Raw genomic sequence first — 5,119 nt, 5'->3', positions numbered from 1 at the left:
AAGCATATGCCTATGCCTATGCCTCTGCTTATGCTTATGCTTATGCATAAGCATAAGCATATGCTTTATCAATGTATTCTCTTATGCTTTGTCAATGTATTCTCATATTCTTTTTCAATGTATTCTCTTGTTTTTTGTTTTTTGTTTTCGTTTTTGTGTCTATGTTAGACATGGGATTACATCGCACGTCCGAGGAGTACAGAAACCCTCGTAGGAGGAGACATTATGATATCTATTCTCTAGAGGACTTTGATTCCCCTCAGACAACAACTCAGGGGCCTACCCTTGTGACTACCCCTGGCCCGACTCCTCTCGGACATAGCACTGTGACTACCTCTCGGGGAACTCCTTTGCTAGTAGCCCATGGCTTTGTCAGGAGTCCCAACGAGTTTGTGGCATAGATGACCGATGAGGAGGCAGAGAGATTCTTCTCTCTGCTATCCCAGAGGACCTCAGCAATTCCCTCTCCTACACCGATGGCTGGACCAACTGCCCAGCTGTCCCCTTTAGCCCCTTCGACTAAGGGGTCATCACCTGGGCGTGCCCATCATAAGAGAAGGAAGAGTAGGAGGGGTCACTTATGTTGTGCTGACTTGGGAGATGTAGATGAGTCAGCATACTCACATCCCTACATGTCTCTACTTGGTCCTGAGCCCTAGTACCAGTCAGGTCCCTTGCCCTCTCCTACTCCCACTGCTACTCCTCGCTCCGGAAGCACTCACACAAACACAACTCGCTTTGACTCTGCCACTACCATGAGTCCTCCTTACCCGATCGAGGACCTATCCTATCAAATCACGGCTGTTGGAGAGATAATAGAAGATAAAAAGGGTGCAGCATTGATGGCCACCATGAGGCAGTTGATGAGCCACCACTTCAAGAGCGGCATAGCTACTGATTGGCGGTATCAAGATGACGAAAAGAAGCAGGCGGTCATCGATGAATTAAAAGCAGAATACCCTAACCCCCCAAATTGGGAGTTCAATGAGAATTACATGCAAGAGCACATGGGTTTGGTCTTGAAGCATCATAGATCAAACTTGCGTACTTTCATTGCAAAGCGGATGGCTAAACCCAGCTGGGCAGATAAAGCTGATGAGGGCCAAGGATCAAGTGCAGCTCACGAGGGCTAGGGATCAGGCGCAGCTCACAAGGACCAAGGATTAGGCCAGCAGGATGAGGAGGACAACAACGACGACGATTTGAATGAGTAGTAGTAGTAGTTTGCATATACTTTGCAATGTATATCCTTTTGTATATCAGCTCGTTTGAGCAATTTTGTATCACCCTTTTTGAAAGGGTAATTTTGTAACAAACAATGTTGTATATCTTCAACATGTATATGCTTCTGTCGCTCGATCGGTTCATTTGAGCGATTTTGTATCACCCTTTCCACAAGGGAGATTTTGTAATAAAAAACTTTTTTTTGTAATTATTAAAAAAAAAACATTAGTGGGATAAAATAGGGCTTGTTTGGCCCTGTTTAGCCCCACTAATGTTGTTTTTTAATTTTTGTTAATCGTCGCTATATAGCGACGTTTACCAGTGTCACTATATAGCGACGTTTGATAGTGTCGCTATATAGCAATGCTTATATACCAAATGTTCTTTTTTGACACTTATAGCGATGTAAATAATAACCTTTGCATTTGTTTTTTTTTTTAAAATAATGTAAAAAATATCGGTATTTTTGTCAAAAAAGGGCCTATGCTTAATAGTGCTACAAAGGAATAATAAAGTAGCAAATCGACTAATGAATTGAACCAAGCATATGTGAACTGTGAATTGAGAGTCGAAATTTTTTTGGGTGCAATTCAAATGTTGGTCTTTCTTGGAGGGTGGCAAAGAAATGAGGTGATTACCAAGCATGCTCAATTCAATTTAAAACACTCTTTTTTTTTAAAATTGAAATGTTGATCAAAATTTTAAAATCTTATAATGGAACAAACAAGAAAAATGTAGGAGCAATTCATTAATGCTCTTATAATTGTATTTTACTTGTCCTCCTATTGTCTTTGATTTTAGTGTTTACAACTTTTATTTAGTATCTTGGCTTCTAGGTAGAATGGCTCATTCAACGTTCTTTTATGCATGATTTAATGGGTATTGTAGCTATATCTGCAACCTTTTCTTTTCTAATTTGATTTTTTTTTTCAATCATGTATATCTAATTTGCAAATAAAATGTGATGAATTGAGCATCATTTTTCTCTTGAAAGCTTGAGCAATATTTGCTAACAAAAAAATTGGGTGAACATTTAGTGCAACATCTTTGAAAATGCAAGCTTTAGACTTTAATGATGCTTGTAACTATGGATTGTGACATACTTCTCAAGAAAACAAAAAATGCTCTCAAGTATAACCCTAGCCCATGCCTACCCCATGGGCCAATCTACTAGTATTTGCAAAAATGCAACGAGTAATGCAACAAGCTATAATGTTTAATAATAAATGGTTGAGATGCTTTACATGCATCATTAATCATTCATTAAATATTTGATGATGACGAGAATTAATTTTCTATCACATGAGCTTCATCAAAGTGAAGCCTAATTGGTCTCATCATCGAATGATCCTCATGTTGTACTACATGGCAATGCCACACATACCCAGGGCCACTTGTAGGATCGAAGGGGAATGAAGATTCATCTAAACTAGTGAACCGAAGAAGTAGACGAATCATTTGGTGAGGCCACAAGATTACATTGTCTTTCCATCCTTGTTGATAGAAATATGGGGCTCTGGGATATTCAGTGAAGCAACTACCCTCATTCGGATACTGCAACTGTACCGAACAATTTCCTACTGCATATTCTTCATCAAGTAAGGATTGTTGATTGAGCACTTGGAAGCGGATAAGGTGAATGTGAATGGGATGTGGGAAGGGGGATCCATTTATGACCTCCCACATCTCTGTGCTTCCTACTATGGGAGTTTCTGTCACTGGATCTTCCCAAGTACGATTGTTGATTACGTACTGGTAAATTTTTCCATCTGCCATGCGAGGTGCCAGCATTAAGATTCTAACCTTGTTAATATCATGGGGAGGATACTCAGGGGTACCAAAAACTGGTAGCAATACTGACGGTGGTTGGTTGATGATCCGCTGCAAGTCTTGAATTATTCCTTCCTCAGTTCCGTTTTTCGTAACCACCACGAATTTCATGAGAACGGAGGTTTGAGGTGTATTAAATTGAGGGAACTCAATGGGATCTGGTTCTACTGCCATGTTCCGGAGAAACACTTCTGTTCCATTTGGAAATGTGGAGAAGTCGACAATAATATCTACTCTCTCTGAAGGGGACAAAAGTAAGGAGCTAAGATTTAAAGGCTCAGCAAGAAACCCACCATCAGTACCTATTTGGAGAATGGGCAAGGTGATGTTGTTTGATAGGCTTAGATACAAGGCGGTGAACCGTGCGTTACAGGAATTGAGGAGGCGAAACCTATATGGCTTGGGATACACGAGGAGATATGGCCATGCTTTGCCATTGACTAGCCAAGTGTCATACCACTCAGGGCACCAATTAATAGGGCCGATCACGCCAGGCCCTGGCAGATTGATGGAACCATTATCGTAGAATCCCAGGTCTTTGATCACAAGCGGAAGGCCAACTGGTAAGGAAAGGCCTTCTTCTTCAGTTGCGGGATTCAGCATGTAGAGACCCTCTAAGCCAGCCAAAACGTTCAAACGGGTGATGCCCACGGTGTGGTCGTGATACCACAAAGCTGCTGGGGGCTGCTGGTTGAGATAGGTGTAATTTTGTGTGACAAAGGCGTGCCCCGTCTCGTTCCTCGGGGTAAACCAGGCATCCGGATTGCCGTCGTAGATGCTTTCCACCTCCGCACCGTGCAGGTGCACAACAATGGGAACGCCTCCTCAGCGAGGATTAGCCCATGGGAGAAATGTTTGAAAGGGAAGAAAGGGACGGTCGTCCGGGATATGATTCTCCCACCGAACGTGCGCTGGAGTATATCTCCTTGCCTGCAGAAATCCATGTTAGCAATTTGATCACTCTACATTCTATGTTGTAAACAAGTGCTATTTGGTCTGGACGACAGATAAATGCCAGCCTTACCATCAATGTAGGTCCCGGGACTGTTGCGGTCTCTTGGCTCGTCCCGAATGCGTAGAGCGTTGTGTTGGGAAGATCACGGTGGAGTTTCTGCAACAGTAGCAACGTGCTTGAATTAAGAAACGATATAGACGAAAACAACATAGCCGTCATCCTGTCAGCCAAAACTGAAGATCAAAGAAGCTGGAACAGAAATATATGCAGTGGGCGTAGAACGGCTATGAAAGACGTTAGAAGATCAGAATACTCCTTTCAAAATATGCGACATTTCGGTTTCATGCGGGGCAGCGGAGGTGCCACAGCAGACGCAAACAAACCTGGGTGATCTTGTAAGCGCCGATGGTGATGGGGCGACCATGAGTGAGATCCAAAGTGGCAGGAAAAGGAAGGGGATCCACGAACTTCTCGAGCTCAGGGCTTGGATAGTAGCAATTAACTCCGATAGCATCGGGAGGAGGGGGAGGGGGATTATGAAGGGCTAGGGAGATATCAAGCATGGAGTCTGCGACACTAAGAAGCAGCACGATTACGAGAAGTTTATGAGAGGAGGTCGTCATTGCCATGCTGGTATCTGGATAACGAGGTGCGGACTTATATAGAGGCTGGCCGGAGATGAAGCATTCAAGCTTCAGGTCCATTGAGCGTGCATTTGATTCAAGTTTGCAGGAACGTGTTACGTAATAACTAATTGCTTCAGGTCCATTGAGCGTGCTTCGCGTTGAGCGTGCATTTGATTCACGTTTGCAGGAATGTGCTACGTGATAACTAAATGCTTCAGGTCCATTGAGCGTGCTTCACGTTGAGCGTGCATTTGATGCACGTTTGCAGGAGTCAGTACATGAGTCAATTCATGCTACACACCGTAACCAGATCGGTGAGCTTTGTACAGGAGTCAGTACATACTAACTCGCTCGGAGGTATTGACTAGAGAATATATTTATTTGAATTTCATAAATTTAGCATTTAAGTACACATTTTGATTTCTAAAATTTTTCACATAGCAATTTAAATATGCACATATCCCTTTGCATTCCGCATATATCA

General features: G+C 42.7%; 1 pseudogene across 1 annotated transcript; it reads right to left on the bottom strand.

The window, feature by feature from the left end:
• Positions 1 to 2,487: 2,487 nt before the first annotated feature.
• On the bottom strand, positions 2,488 to 4,668 carry LOC147880118 (multicopper oxidase LPR1 homolog 1-like; annotated as a pseudogene). The gene is made up of 3 exons (XR_015540660.1): positions 4,393 to 4,668; positions 4,079 to 4,165; positions 2,488 to 3,984 (listed from the first exon to the last, which is right to left on the bottom strand). The product of XR_015540660.1 is annotated as a multicopper oxidase LPR1 homolog 1-like (transcript).
• Positions 4,669 to 5,119: the final 451 nt, after the last annotated feature.

Source organism: Dipteris shenzhenensis, chromosome 33 (genome assembly GCF_047967505.1).
Source record: "Dipteris shenzhenensis isolate YYH24624 ecotype China chromosome 33, Dip_SZ_1.0, whole genome shotgun sequence".
In the NCBI taxonomy this organism is placed as follows: Eukaryota; Viridiplantae; Streptophyta; class Polypodiopsida; order Gleicheniales; family Dipteridaceae; genus Dipteris; species Dipteris shenzhenensis.
Note: the sequence above shows the minus strand (reverse complement) of the source record. Positions and strands in the feature narration are given on the sequence as shown.